Source organism: Delphinus delphis, chromosome 4 (assembly GCF_949987515.2).
Source record: "Delphinus delphis chromosome 4, mDelDel1.2, whole genome shotgun sequence".
In the NCBI taxonomy this organism is placed as follows: domain Eukaryota; kingdom Metazoa; phylum Chordata; class Mammalia; order Artiodactyla; family Delphinidae; genus Delphinus; species Delphinus delphis.
Genome location: NC_082686.1, coordinates 77,218,151 through 77,233,990, shown reverse-complemented (window position 1 = coordinate 77,233,990; position 15,840 = coordinate 77,218,151).

Genomic DNA, 15,840 nt, shown 5'->3' with positions numbered 1-15,840 from the left:
TGATGCACCCACATCAGAACCAGTTTGGTTTCACATTAAAATACATATTTCTTGACCCCATGCAATATTAACTAAATGAAGGTCTACAAATCTGCCCCACTCAAGAGAGTGGGGCAGATTTGCACTTGGAATAAACTTCCCAGGTGATTCTGATGTACAAAATGTTTAAGAACCATTAATTTTTATCTTTCTTTAACTACTCTTTTACCCTTGTAGGCTCTGATTTTCTCCAGCTAAGGAGGACTACGAATCATCCTTTTAACAAGGTGTTTACAGGAAGTACATGAAAATGTAGGACAAGCTTAACCCTTGGAGTTGCCTCAGCACGAGGAGATATTTGCATAGATGAGCAGTTAATAGAATATATTTTTAATATTTGAAACATCAAACACTGACATTTGGAATCTGAAGGGATTGCTGTAGTTTATCATATACATTAATCAAAATCTCATAAGCTATGCTGTGCTAACACATAACTCCAACATTTCAGTGGCTTCATACAACAAGACTTATTTCTTGTATATGCTACATGTCCAGTATAGGGGCTTACTTTTTTGTAGCATTCCCATCTGAAATGTGTAGCTTCCTGCTGTTCTATACTCCAGACTAATTATGACATTTAATACTCTTACTCTTGGCCAGAACTAGCTACAAGTACTGATCTGTTCATAGAGAAGGCTGGAAAGTGTAGTTTTCCCGTGTGCCTTGGAGAGGAGAATGAAATAGAACTGGAAGAACACATAGCATTGTCTGTGTCTAAGAATGAGATATTGAGATTGCCTAAAGAGTCAAGGGACCTTCAAATTGAGATATGTCACATATTTTGATAATGAAGGAAAGAAGGACTTTGCTACCAACACCCCACCTCAGGTTGCCAAAGTGTCAAATCAGACAGTTGTGAAAAAAAGCAGTGTACAGAAAAGTGTAGACCTTGTATTTAAATGTTCCCCAATGAAAAATTGTTGAAGGAATGCATAATACATATAGCTTCTGGTTAAGAGGAAGCATTCTTAAAAATTGGAAAGTTTCTGTATTTGGTTAATTTCCATTCAGTGGCTTTAGTTAGCTCTCTAAGAATGTGATGCTCAAACTATCTGCCAATGAGCCATTTCATTTCTGAATATTCAGGGAGCCTCAGAAGAATTGAAGACATTTAGAACACAGCAGAGCATGTAACATGGTCATTAGAAAGCATCACTTATCCATTTATCTGAAGAGCTAAATAGGGAATTCAAACTGAAAATGTTAAAGCTTAGATGAAGGAAGAGACAAATGCTAGAGTGGGCATTATGAAGTCTGCTGCTATCTGTGCATCTGCTCTATGGTTTGGATTCTCTGTATTAAAATCTGAATTATTGTATGACTCCTTTAATACTGTGAAATAACATTTGATCATGAGGAAAAGCTCTCTTTGGGGTGGTGAAGATCAGTGCTCAAGGAGCTTTTTTTTTTCGAAGTATAGTTGATTTCTAATGTTGTGTTAATTTTTGCTGTATAGCAAAGTGATTCAGTTATACATATACGTATATAATTGTTTTTAATATTATTTGGTTATAAGTTATAATGTTGAACAAAGAAGAGGTTTTATGTTCTAGTGTAGTGAGGAGATTGTTGACACACTCCAAATTCTTCAGAGAATAATTTACAAAGTTTTCATTTTGGACAATTCAAAACACTTAAAAATATTTAAAAGGGAAGAATTCTCTTTGAAATGAGCTCATGGAAAGAAAGCAGGAAGATTCAAAATATACTCTGAATTCAGATCATGAGCTATTTTTATCCTGCTCCAGGTGATGCGACCATTAATACTCTATTGCCATATTGAAAAAAACTTAACATACAATCTGATATGCATTTATTTATTTTTCACTCAAGACACAAAGGCATACATAACAACTTATTACTTTTCCATTGTCAAAAACTGTGTCATATGCTTGCAATTAATTTGTAATTTCGTACCATGTTTTGAAACACACCCTGGACAGTGGTTCTTAACCAGAATTAGACATCATCTTTTTAAAAACTGAGGTTACTCCAGACTGCTAAATCTACCAAAATGATTTATATGCATAATCTTGTAAAGGAGAATTGCCTCAAGTTATCCTTATAATACCTGCAAATGTTTCAGTGAAAAATCAATAGTGATATATTACAAATTTGGAGTAAAGAGGTTAAAAAATCCTAATATTCTAGATAATATCTTTTCCTTAAAGTGCAAAACTTACAACTGATTCCCAAATCCTGAAATTTGAGTCTTTTATTTTCATATCTTATTATGAAATTACATAAAATATGAGAAAACCAAATACAGATGATAAAATTATAGAAATCACCAATGAAATTACTTAACTGAATAGCCAAAGAGAGCCAGAAGACATGTAATCAGTCACCTAGAATAGGAGAGTGTTTAAAGTATAACACCTGGCTATAGGCAAAACAATTAGATGACTTTTAAGAAGTACCAGGAGAAAAAAAGGGAGAATAAATGAACCCGCTCAGTTATTCAGAAACCTCAGCAATAAAAAAGAGAAGGGTTATATGTAAAAATTCCCAAATATCAGACTTGAAAGCTAAAATGTGGAGTGGATGTCAGGTATGAGGAAATAAAGTTGAATGATCACTTCTATTATAAGGGCTCTTGATACAGTGCAAAAAATATTAGATTGGAGTCAGAAGACCTGAATTGGAGTAACAATTCTTCTATAAACTATGTGACTTTCAACCAGTTACTTTTGCTCTCAAGTACTCAATTTCCTCATATATAAAATGGGAATAAAATATAATATCTACCTCATTGTATTGTTGTAAAAGGTAAAATTATATAATAAATGTGAACGTGTAAAATGTGTAAACTACATGCTTGGTAGTGGGACGATGACGATGACGATGATGATGATGATGATGATGATATTATTAAAGAAAGCTAGGGGAAAAGAAGAGGTCCAAAAAAAGCTCCTTAACCTGCTGAATCCTAAGGGTACTTCCCACAGTACATGGTCTAACTGTAATCATTCATACCTAAAAATTAGGGAATAGATAATACAATTTCATATGACTCTAAACACTGAAGACTACAAAAAAAATCGTAGTCTCTGAAAAAATAAGAAGTTGAAAAATGACGGTATTTGTTTTGCATTGCCATACAACAGATTACCCCATAGCAGCTTAAAACAACAAATATTGACGGCATCACATTTTCTGTGGGTCAGGGATTTGGGAGAGGCTTAACTGGGTGGTCCTTGCTCAGAGTTACACATGAAGTTACTGTCAGAGTGTTGGCCAGGGCTGCAGCTATCTGAAGGCTTGACTGGGGATAGAGGATCCACTTCCAAGTGTAGGCACATGAGTGTTGGTAGGAAGCCTCAGTCCCTTGCCATATGGACCTCCCTGTAGGGTCATAGTGTTCCTTGAATATCGTCATGATGCATCAGCTGGTTTACCCCAGAGGAAGAGATGAGAGAGAGGGAGAAAGCCTCAGTGGCATCTGTGATCCAGTCTCCAAAGTGTTATATCATTACTTCTGCAATAGTCTATTGGTTAGAAATGAGTCCCTAAGTCCACCCCAAACTCAAGAAGAGAGGAATTCAGCTCTTGAAGGGAGGACTATCAAAGAATCTGTGAACATATTTTAAAGCCAGTACTGTAACATAGAAAGCCCTTTATTTTTCAGTTAAATTGAAGTCCAGAAAAGGAAAGTGACTGGTTCTTGGCCTTCCTAGGGAGGTTAGCCTCCCTAACCTGGTAAGCTAACTAGCTGTAGTGATGCCACGACTCAAATGAGAGCTAACTGTCTTGTTCTGGCTAGGGCATTTCTTCTGTCTGGTGAGAGATTATAGAATGGGGAAGAATTATATCATCTGCAGTCCTGGTATCTCTGTCTCTGTCTCTCTTTCTGTCTCTTGTCTATCTCTCTCTTCTTTCTCTCTTTCTTTTCCTCCCCTCCCCTCTTTCTGTTCTACTCGACAAAGAGACAGGCAGGCTCTGAAAACTGCAGATGGATGAGATAAACGGAGCTGGTTAGCCATATTCTTGGTCCAGGGTTGAGTCCTGAAATAGAACTTTTATTCTGGGCTTGCCTCTAAAGAGATTGGCAGTGACTGTTTATTCCAAAAAGCAGCTGCTGCAGGAGGAAGGATGAGCAGGTAATTGCTCTCTTTGAAGTAACCCAGGTTCTTGTCTTAGCTCTGAAATGAAATGATTATATATTAATAATCAAATTGTTTCTCCCCTGTATCTCAGACTTCTAAGACCCCTACCCCAAATGGATGGAGTTAGACTAGACACTCTGTAGGATGTTATAATTTTGTGTTTCTTTGGTTTACTTAGTAATGTATAAATAACCCCCGCCCCTATCATATACATACACACCAGCATCCAAGGTCTAGAGATAGTTGGAAGAATATTTAAGAGATGCAAGTCTTCTTCTCAATAAGACTTAATAATAATAAATAGTAAACAGTACTTCTGTCTGTTTAGACCTAGTTCCTGTAACATGCATTTCTCACATGTAAAGCTAAACAGCTTACTTCTGTTCTCCGTTATCTGTTTTCTGTCACTGCTTGGTGCCAGTAGCTTTGAGAAGACACATTGTTTACATGGAGCCTCTTCACAGGTCAACTCTGTTACCTCCAATTTCTCCAAACCAATTTTAACCTCAAGTTCTAAGGTCACTACTTTGTAAATTAGACTGAAGAAAATGTTACCTTCTGACTTCTTAACAGCTTTATGCCCTTATCTTTTACCCAAACAAAAATCCAAGTGACCTTTCTATTGTGATATATGTCCATATATTTCACCATGCCAAAAAATAAATGGAAACTGCTTTTGAATTATATAGTGTATAAACATCAACATCTATGGAGTTAGGAGATCTGAGCTCTAATTCAAACTATAATTCTTTTACTGTGAGATGCTGAGCAAATCACTAACTGTGCCATAGTTCCCCCATCAATACAATTCAAGGATCACTATGTGCCTTTCTATCTCTGATATTCTAGGAGCTGATACAATAATAATGAAGGAAGACTTTCCTGTGTGTTTCCAGGTACAATCTATGATTCATTCCGAGTAATCCAAAGTCAGATGTCTAAGGAACTGATTCTTCATAAGTATATAAAATGCTAGTTGAGTTGCCCAAAGTGAATAAAGATCTCAGAGTTCTCTCCTCCCCATTCATCCTGAGTCATTTGTTCATCAGCTCTTGTTCATCTATTTCCCAAAATTCTTTCAAAATTTTTCCCCTCTCCCCAGGAATTCTAAGAATATGAGCTGCATACATGCTAGCACTCTATTTTCTGAACATGACATGCACTTTTATGCTCTATTTGCCTTTGCTAATGTTACTTCTGCTTGGAAGGCCCACTCTTTTCCTCCTTCATGTTAGAGCTCTGCCAATGCCTCAAGTTCAGTTCAAATGTTTTCAGACCTATAAAATTTCCCTGGTAGAGTTGGATACTCCTTCCTCTGTAGTTGTATTGTTCATAAGACTTCTGTTATTGAATTATGCATTTCTGCATTTCTCTTTCACCTACTGTCCTGTAAGTGTCTCTGGACAGATACTATATACTGAATCTCTAATTTAAGCACTTAGCAAGAAGACGAGAACATAGCATTTTTCCACCGATGTTTTGTTAAATAAATAAATTAATTATGACCAATATCATTGGAAAGAAAGTAATAGAGCCTTGCCTCTTTCTTTCTTCCATCTCCACTCCATTATAGATGCAGTGTTCTATAAAAGGTACCATTTTAGGATTTTGTTCATCACTGTGTAAAATGAATTTCGATATTGGAATCCTGGGACTCCCAGCACCACATCCAACACCACTAAATTTTACCCTTGGCATTGCTTGGGGACAGATGATCCATGATCAAGTAGGGGTAGAAAGAGTCCCAGCTGTACCACGCCTGTCCTGGTTGTCACCTCCAAATAAAGGACTCTCATCCCTGCTCCACACTATTTGCAATTACAGCTGATGCTGGAATCAGCGTCATGCTCATTGGCAGATGTTCTATCTGTGATCTTGTTATTAAATAGGCTCAAAATGACAGGACATTAAGCTGTGATAAACACCTTCTACCTACAGTGTACCATAGAGTATTTCTCGCTAATGTATTTAAGAAGAAGAAAATTAAACCTGTTTATTATTTTAAAATTCAGATGATACGGGAAAAATGAATAAAGTACTGTGTTGATGCAGGGTTAATTGGTAATTAAGAGATCAGTTCTTCCAAACACCCTGCATAATATATTGGTTTACTCTAGGGGTCAAGAAACTCTTACAAGACAATATATCTTACAGCCCTCCTTTCCATGTTCATCACCACTACTGTGGTTCAGGACTCATCACCTCTTGTAGTAGCTTTTCTAGTTTCTCCCAATGACTCTACTCTCCCTTCTCTAAACTCTTGTGTATACCACCAACAAATTAGTCTTTCTAGGATACATCTTGGACCATGACACTTCGCTAAGTCCCAAAGAGTCTGCACCTCTTTTCCCACAAAATAAAACTTGTTTTGGTTTGCTTTACCCTGCACTTGGGATACTCTGTTCTCTAGCCTGAGCCTGTCTTCAACAAACTTCTTTCCTGCTTCTGCAGTCAACACTCCAATCCAACTGAAAGACAATGTTTCTTGAGTACTTTTCCATCAATGTGAATTTGTTCCAATTGTTACTTCCTGGGAAAACCCTTCTACTCATCAGCCACGTCCACTCTCAAAGTGCAGTTCAAATATCATTTTTCTGATACTATTAGCTGAAAATATTTTCTTTCCTATTAAATCTCTCATTGCATTTTTCCTGTTTTTTCATTCATTCACTCATTCAACAATATTAACTGAGCATCTACTCTGTGCCCAGCACTTTTGTAAAAACTCAAAACACATCAGTAAACAAAACAGATCAAATTTCTTTCTCTCCTTAGGCTTACATTCTAGTGGAAACAGAGAAAAAGTAAAGTAAGTAAGATACAGAGTATGTTATATAGTGATAAGTTCTAAAGATTTAGATAAAGAAGAGACATGGGATAAGGAGTATTGGGAGGGGACTTTCCATTTTAAATAGTGTTCATAGAAAGCCACAAGGAGAAGGTGGCTTTTTTTTTTTTTTGCGGTACGCGGGCCTCTCACTGTTGTGACCTCTCCCATTGCAGAGCATCCGGACGCGCAGGTCCAGCGGCCGTGGCTCATGGGCCCGGCCGCTCCGCGGCATGGGGGATCTTCCCGGACCATGGCACGAACCCATGTCCCCTGCATCAGCAGGCGGACTCTCAACCACTGCGCCACCAGGGAAGCCCCTCTCCTGACCCATATTAATGGAAGTGTGAGGGATAAGGGTTAGGCTGTTTTCTTCCTGTCCCGTATATAATGATTTGTTTACATGTTTTATAGGGCCCTAATAAGAGTTTCTTGAAAGCATGATTATTGTCGTTTGCATAGTTTCTCCATGCTCCCTAAGGTCTCAGCCATGGTAGACGCTTTATAAGCCATTGTCCAGCAATGATCAAGCCATCCTCGGTTACTACTGAACGTTAACTTTTGTATTTCAACCTAACTTTGCTGTTGTTTTTTTAAAATTTTTATTGGAGTATAGTTGATTTACAATGTTGTGTTACTTTCTGCTGTACAGCAAAGTGAATCAGTATACATATACATATATCCACTCTATTTTAGATTCTTTTCCCATATAGGCCATTACACAGTATTGAGTAGAGTTCCCTGTGGCATACAGTAGATCCTTATTAGTTATCTATTTTCTAAACAGTAGTGTTTGTATATCAAACCCAATCTCCCAATTTATCCCTCCCCCTCTCCCCCCGGTAACCATAAGATTATTTTCTACATGTGTGACTCTAATTCTGTTTTGTAAATAAGATCATTCATACCATTATTTAAGATTCCACATATAAGCGATATCATATGATATTTGTCTTTCTCTGTCTGACTTCATTCAGTATGACATCACTAGGTCCACCCATGTTGCTGCAAATGGCATTATTTCATTCTTTTTTGATGGCTGAGCTATATTCCATTGTACATATCAACCTAAATTTGTACAGTATAATTTTTAAATTTTTTGTCCTTAGAATGCCTAGCATCTCAAGTGCCCTGTCCCTGTCAGAAGTGAAACTGCACGGAGGTGGTTACTTTGAGATTTAGCCATAACAGCAACCTACTCTCGTTTCTCCAAACTATCACACTCTTTAACCATCCTTATGTCTTCCTGTCCCCTTTGCCTCAAATGCCCACTACTCTATCTCCTACAGCTACTTGTTCACCTTATGGAACTTTTGTTCATTCATTATTTCAGGCTCAACACATATATCACATTCTTGACAAATGCACGATGACGGATTTTTTTTCTTTTTTACATCTTGGTATCCATTCCCCCATTTCACAGTAATAAAATTCTCATTTTTTAAGGGTATCCAACTCTTTCCTTCTTTCAATCCTTGTTTTACAGCTAGGATTAGATTCAGAAGAGGGTATATGATTTAAGCACACCCAATCAGTAGTATTTCCCTGACTTCTATAATTAGTTTATAAAAGTCACATGGCCCAAATCCATCCAAAGAAATTGTAATGGGATTACTATTAGAATTTTCAGAAAGAAATATAGTATTTTGATGGGGTTACTGAGAGAATAGGAGCTGCTACGACCTTCCTTGCTTTGTGGGAAGAGACTACCTGAATAAAACCAACAGAGGAGCCAAGAGATGAAGAGAGAATGACTCCTGAAGTACCATGAGTCCCTGGATCCAGCAATATCTAAAGTATTTTCTATCCCTGGACTTTTCAATCATGTAAAGTAATAAATTTCCCTTTTTCCCCCTTAAGACAGTTGGAGTGCATGTCTTCCATTTATAAATAAAAGAACCATGACTAATACAACTACTTTATATGATGGAGAGTCAGAAGTCCTGTGTCCCGTAATCAAAGCCCAAGCTCCTGTGAATTATTGGGTCTTCTAGGACCCAGAACAGAAACAGTGAGTCTCTTAGGTAGTGGGAAGAAAAGACCTCATGTAGGGCTGTTTTCCTCAGCTCTAAATCTTTTACTTATGATTCCCACAGGGTGAATAATAGCAGTCAGGCCATTAATGCAGAGATAATTAGCAAAAGATATTTAATTAAGGGGAAATTCTTCTTCCTTGTGAAAGCCACCCAAAGTCTACAATTAAAGGTTCATTCAATTATGACAGTGCTCATATTCAACACAAGTCACATAGTCTGAAGACAAAACCTGCCCTTGAGGGAAACAAAGAAAAGTTTAAAACCAAAATATTTCAAAGGAGTCTGCTTCCTATTACATTTTATCAACCTGCTTACCCTTAGGAAGAGTTTTCAACATATTTTATTCAGGAGTCTCAAATTTTTATTCAGAGCTATAAATAAATTAGCTAATCAATTATTGTTAATTCACAACAACCCAGAACAGAACAGAGTAAGGTTACACATAAAAGGTACAGAGAGAACTTCTCCAAATACATTTTGGAGAATACAAAATTTCTTTCCAATTGTAAAGAGCAGATCAAAGACATATAGTGTAAGTTATTTTTGTGAAACACATTATCTTTTGAAAAGTTAAAAGAGAGAACATAAAGGCAACATTTTCCTCTGGAGTATAACAGAATCATAGTCAACATCATGTCCATAACACACTACAGTGTTTTGTTACACACACCCTCATTTGGAAAATCCTAGGCTGTATATCTGCATTCAAAATTATTCAGGGAATTACATTAACTGCATGAAACAGTCCATAGTAACTGGCCATAAAGCTCAGTTAACCACAGATAGTGACCATCTCTTGAAGCACATTTGTGATGGCTTACATTGATAAAACTGTACTAAATAAAGCCACAGCTGTACACTTTATAAATAGTTATGCTTATGGACAGTGCTTTCCTTTAGAAGAGTAAAATGTCTTCTTCCAACTATGTAGATGTTTTCAATCTCTCTGACTAAAATTTGCTGTACAGGATTGCATTGGGAAGCAGCAGGATACTTGCTGGAGAGAAGGAGACGAAGGACAGTAGGGTCTACCTACCCTCACTGACGGACATCGTGCCATTCCTACGACAATCAGAGGCTGGTATAATTATCCCTGTTTCAAAAGTTATATAACCAAAATTCAGAGAAACTAACTTGTTCAAGATCCAACAACTATCAAATGGAAGAACTTGTATTTGAAAACCAAAGAAATCTAGTTCCAAAGACTAAGTTTTCTTCACAAATCAGGCTGTCTCCTAACATTTCAATCAGCACAATTTTTAAATGGTTGTTTACATTTTTGGCACCAATAACGTATTATGATAATGCAATACGATCAAGAATGGCTTAATGATTAATCAGCTTTATTATTTTATCATTACAGATCACAGATTATAATAAGACTACATAGACAGTCTTGTGAATCCAAATGTAACTTTCTGTTATGTTATGACAACAGCAATAGCAATAAATCGCATTTATATAGCATTTTACAGTTTCAAAATATTTCCACATACTCTGCCTCCTTGTGATTCTGTTCTTGTAACAACCTGTGAAGTAGGCAGAACCAATTTTATTCTTACTATTTTAAAGTTGAGGAAATTGAGGAACAGAGAAGTTTTTGCTCAAATCAAATGACTGCAGAGCCTATATGAAAACATAGACCATTCATTCATTGATGTACTCACTCTTTCAAAAAATAATTTAGCATATCTATTATGTGACACTATTATTTCTTAAGCAATATCCAATCTATTACTCATTTCATAAGTTAGAACTTTACATTACAGACTATACAAAATATGTTAATAATAGTGCCTACCAGGCCTAATATCTTTCCAAGTCCCAACCTATCACCTCTACTAAAAGAAGCTGACTAGGGTTGTTCTTTGAGTCAGCTCAGTAACATAAACTGGCCCCAAAGCAGCAAATCCATAAACTGGCTGCTAACATATGATGTGGTCTAGCATAAAATATCTGTTTACAGGGTCAAAGGCTATTAAATAGGTAGAAACTCAAAAAGAAGCAGACTGAGGGAACAGAAGAGTCAGACTTCTGGTCTAAAGGACAGACTTAATAGAGCAGAAGTTCTTGCTCTTTCTTTGAACACATACTAATGCTGGCTAATGTATTTTAAATAAATTTAAAACAGTTAGATAGCCTATAAAGCAATAAAGGGAAATATCCAGATGCCAGAAATAAAAAAAATAATCCCAGAGCCATAGCTATGAGCAAGAGTTGCAACATGTTGCCTCTGTGAGAATAAGGTTATATGCTTTAGTGACTTGAATTTTTAATGCTACATGCAAAAATTGGTCAAAACTTTAATCCCCACATACAGTTAGGATGGTATCTGAGCTCTTAGTATAAACCAGAAGCCAAATAAGTGCTTCTCTGTATATGTGTAACATCTTAAAATCTCTGAAATCTCTTCTCATTGAGCAATGGCTTCTGAAGTCATAGGCATGAACCAAGTGACCTGTAAGAGACTGAGATCTTAGTCCTATACCTGTGTGCAACCCAAATTTATACCACTGGAGCTATTTGGAAGAACCTCAAGTAGGAAACCTGATTAAAAAAAAGTTGGAACCAGCCTACGCATAGGACCTAAGCAGAGGCTACCAGAAAACTGTCCCATAGAGGAACTTCCAGTACTCAGAATTTGCACAAGATTGCCTAGGAAACTGACCACTGAAAATGTTCTTATCAGCAAAAATTGAGGCTGGCTGACTTTTGGAATAATATTATCAAAGTGCTGAGGGAAAAATAAAACTGTCAACCCTCAAATTATATACCCAGCTAAACTATAATTCAAATCTGGGGATGAAATAAAAACACTACCAAAAAAATGCTAACTGAAAGCATTGTCCATGGAATTTATGAATAAGAAATATACTTAAGCAGGAAAAAAAATAAACCCAGAAGGAAGCAGTAATATGTAATAAGCAAATATGAGCAAAATTTAAATAAATAAATAAGCACAAGTATTAAATGTAAATTTTAAAATAACATTTTTTTGCATGTGTAAAAAAATGAGGTGGAATTAAAATACTAAATAGTAATGTTGAAGATTGGAGAGGAGTAATTAAAATGGTTGTTAACATACAGGAAATATATATGGATTATGAATATATATTTATATATATGTAAGTAAAAATAAAGAAAATGGTATACTCTAAATTCATATTAGTGGCTGCCTCTGGAGAAGAGGAAGAAAAATGGGCCTGAGACTGCTTGAAAATGTGTTCAACCTTGTAGTGTTTTGTTTCTTTTAGGAAAAAAAGAGACTTGAAGCAAATATGACAATGTTATCAGTTGTCAAGTCTGAGTGGTGAGTACATACATGAGTATTTTTAATCATGTTAGTGCTTTAATTTTTTTAGTGTCTCCATTTTAAATTCATATTAATGACTAAAGTGAAGGTCGTGAACTCCTGCTTCTGCTAGATGTCAGTAAATAACTCCAACCTAGAGTTTCCAAAAAACTGAGCAACAAATAGTCCAGATTCATCTGAGCTCTTTCATCATTTACTGACACATAGGTCCTTAAAATAAACTCACTTGACTTAAAGTAGCTAAAGAGAGTGTCCATTTCTTTTAATTTGAAAAACTTAACTTTATGCATACACATATAGGTCCAAGATACACTAACAGATGTGAAAAAAGATCAACGTTGTCACAAATATATAAATTTTATTGGATTAGATTTCATCGGATTTGATTCAATTTATTTCAACATTCACTCAGATAAGCACTAAACCAGACATGATGTATATGAAGACATGTAAAGCATGAAACTTATTTTCAAGAAGCATATCCATTGGTTGAGTTGATAAATGAAGGACCAAAAAAAAAAAAGAATTAAATACAGAGTAACGGATACAAGGAAGGATAGAAGAAGAGACGCAGGTGCCTGAAGAAAGAGTTTTTCACGACTGGACATGGTGAGGGAGGTTTACTCAGAGGCAAGGATATCAGAGTGGTCATTTAAAGAATAAACTGGGGTTTAATAAAGTATCTCTGTTTGACTCAAGATACATCTGAGACTAGCTTATCTACAATTAAAATATTCCAAAGGAAAAATCTAAAATATCATCTTTGAAGATCATAAAATTGACATTCTTCCCAGTGGATTTACATGACCCTGAGGGTTCTAGAAAAATCTTTAATGCTTCCTGAATATTAGCTTTATTGCAGTAGGTGATTCAGACACTCCTAGATTCCTCGGAATCTGCTAATGAGAACTAAGTTTCTAATTTATTTGCAGGATTATTTTTATCTTACTTATTTAATTTAGCAATTATATGTTTATTTTTCACTGTGTTGAGTAGGATGCTTTGGACTACAAATATTAATTTACTTAAAACTGGAAGTTTAGAGGTAAGACAGGACCCAGGGAGGTAAGACAAATGGTTGAACAGTATAAGCAAGTGGGTAGATGCATAGATTCCTACTATACCTTCACTCTGCTACCCTAAGTCTTTGCTCTTCTGCCTGAGACAAGAGTTCTACATCACTGACATGTAGCTACAGAATTTCCAGCATTTGCTTCCAGTCACATTAACATCCAGATAAAGTGAAGGGTTCTGTCTCTTTCTTATTAGGTGAATATGTGTTTGGGACTATAGTCTTCCTGATGGATGTTTTACACTGTAAAATGTCCCTCTTTATCTCCAATAATACTTTATATTTTAAAGTCTACTTTGTCTGATATTAATATAGCCACACCAGCTTTCTTATGTTTAAGGCTGCATGATGTATCTTTTTTTACCCTATTATTTCCAACCGTCTGTGCTCTACATTTAAAGTGTGTTTCTTGTGAACAGCCTACGGTTTGGTCTTTTTTAAATTCAGTTTTTTATTCTTTGCCTTTTAATTGATGTGGTTAGCTCATTTTCATTTCATGTAATTATAGATATGATTTACGTTTTCCATTTAGCTTATTTATTCTTTGTTCCTCTAGTCTTTCTTTCCTATCTTTTTTGGGGGGTGGGCGTGGGGAGTGAATCACTATTTTCAGTGTTCTTTTTCAGCCTCTGGATTGTTTTTTTAGCTATATTATTTTGTGTTATTTTTTTAGCTAGTGCTGTAGAGATTACAATAAATATCTTTAAGTATTTACAGTTTATCTTCAAATAATATAGGATATTACTTTATGAAATCTTAATTAATTACATTTTGCCTTTTCCCACCCTTTATACTCCAGTTGTTATACATTTTACTTCCACATACAGTATACATCATAATATATTGTTATTATTTTAAGTAGTTAATCGTACAGTTGACCCTTGAACACACAGTTTGAAATGTGTATATACATTTATATACAGGTCTGCTTAGAGGCAGATTTTCTTCAATAAATATTACAATACTACATGATCTCCAGCTTGTTGAATCCACAGATGTGGAGCATCATGTATAGGGAGGAGGGCAGACTATGGGATTTGAGCATCCTGGATTTGGGAAACTGAGGCGGGTCCTGGAACCAATCCCCCACTGGTGATGAGGGACAACTGTATTTTAAATTTAAAACTACATATAAAAATAAGACACTTTTTGAAAAGTATTTTTATATTTACCCACATATGTATCTATTCTGATGTTCTTTATTTCTTCCTGCTCATCCAGAGTTCCATCTGGTATCTTTTTTTTTCAGTCTGAATAAATTCAGTTAGCATTTTGAAAAGTTTTTAATAGTGTAGGTCAGCTGGAAACAAATTCTCTGATTTTTGTTTCTCTGAAAAAGTATCTTGAGGGATATTTTTACTGAAGATGGAATTCAAGATAGTTTTGTTTTGTCATCTTTAACACCATAAAGACTTCTGGTGAGAAGTCAACAGTCATTTGTATTGCTGTTATTCTCTATGAAATATGTATGTATGTATAAAAATTTATTTTAAAATATTGTATGTATTAAAAACAAATTTATTTTGATATAATTTGCATAAATTAAAATGTACACATATGTATGTATTAATAACATTTTACATATGTGGGTATATATATATATATATATGTATCTCCATATAATCACCATCCTAATCAAGATATAGAATATTTCCATCATTCCAGAAAGTTCCCTCGTGCCCCTTTTCAGTCAATTCTCATTTCCTTCTCTGCCTCCTCTGCCAGAGGTAACTTTTTTTTTTTTGCGGTACGCGGGCCTCTCACTGTTGTGGCCCCTCCCGTTGCGGAGCGCAGGCTCCAGACACGCAGGCCCAGCGGCCGTGGCTCACGGGCCCAGCCGCTCCGCTGCATGTGGGATCTTCCCAGACCGCGGCATGAACCCGTGTCCCCTGCATTGGCAGGCGGACTCTCAACCACTGCACCACCAGGGAAGCCCGAGGTAACCTTTTTTTAAATTATTATTATAAGACAAGTTTTCCCTTCTCTAAAAGTTCTTATATATAATCATAAAGTATATGATTTTGTATCTATGTTCTTTCACTCAGTATAATATCTGTGAGATTTATCCATACTGTGGCATAATCGTGGTTTGTTCCTTTTTAGTTATTGAATAATATTCTATTGTGATAATAAATATACCATAATTTTAAAAAAATTCATGTACTCTTCATGAACTTTTGAATTGTTTCCAGTTTGGAGTTTTTAAGAGTAAATCTTCTATGAATATTCTGTACAAGCCTCTCTGAGAAAATATGTCCTCATTTCTATTGTATAAATACCTAAGAGTGTAATTACTTGGTTATAGGGTAGGTGTATGTTTGAAATTATATAAGAAACTGCTAAATCTTTTCCAAAAGTGATTGTGGTATTTTGTATTCCCACAAGCAATGTATGAAAGTTCTTATTGCTTCACATACAATATTCGGTGTTGTCAGGCTTGTTAA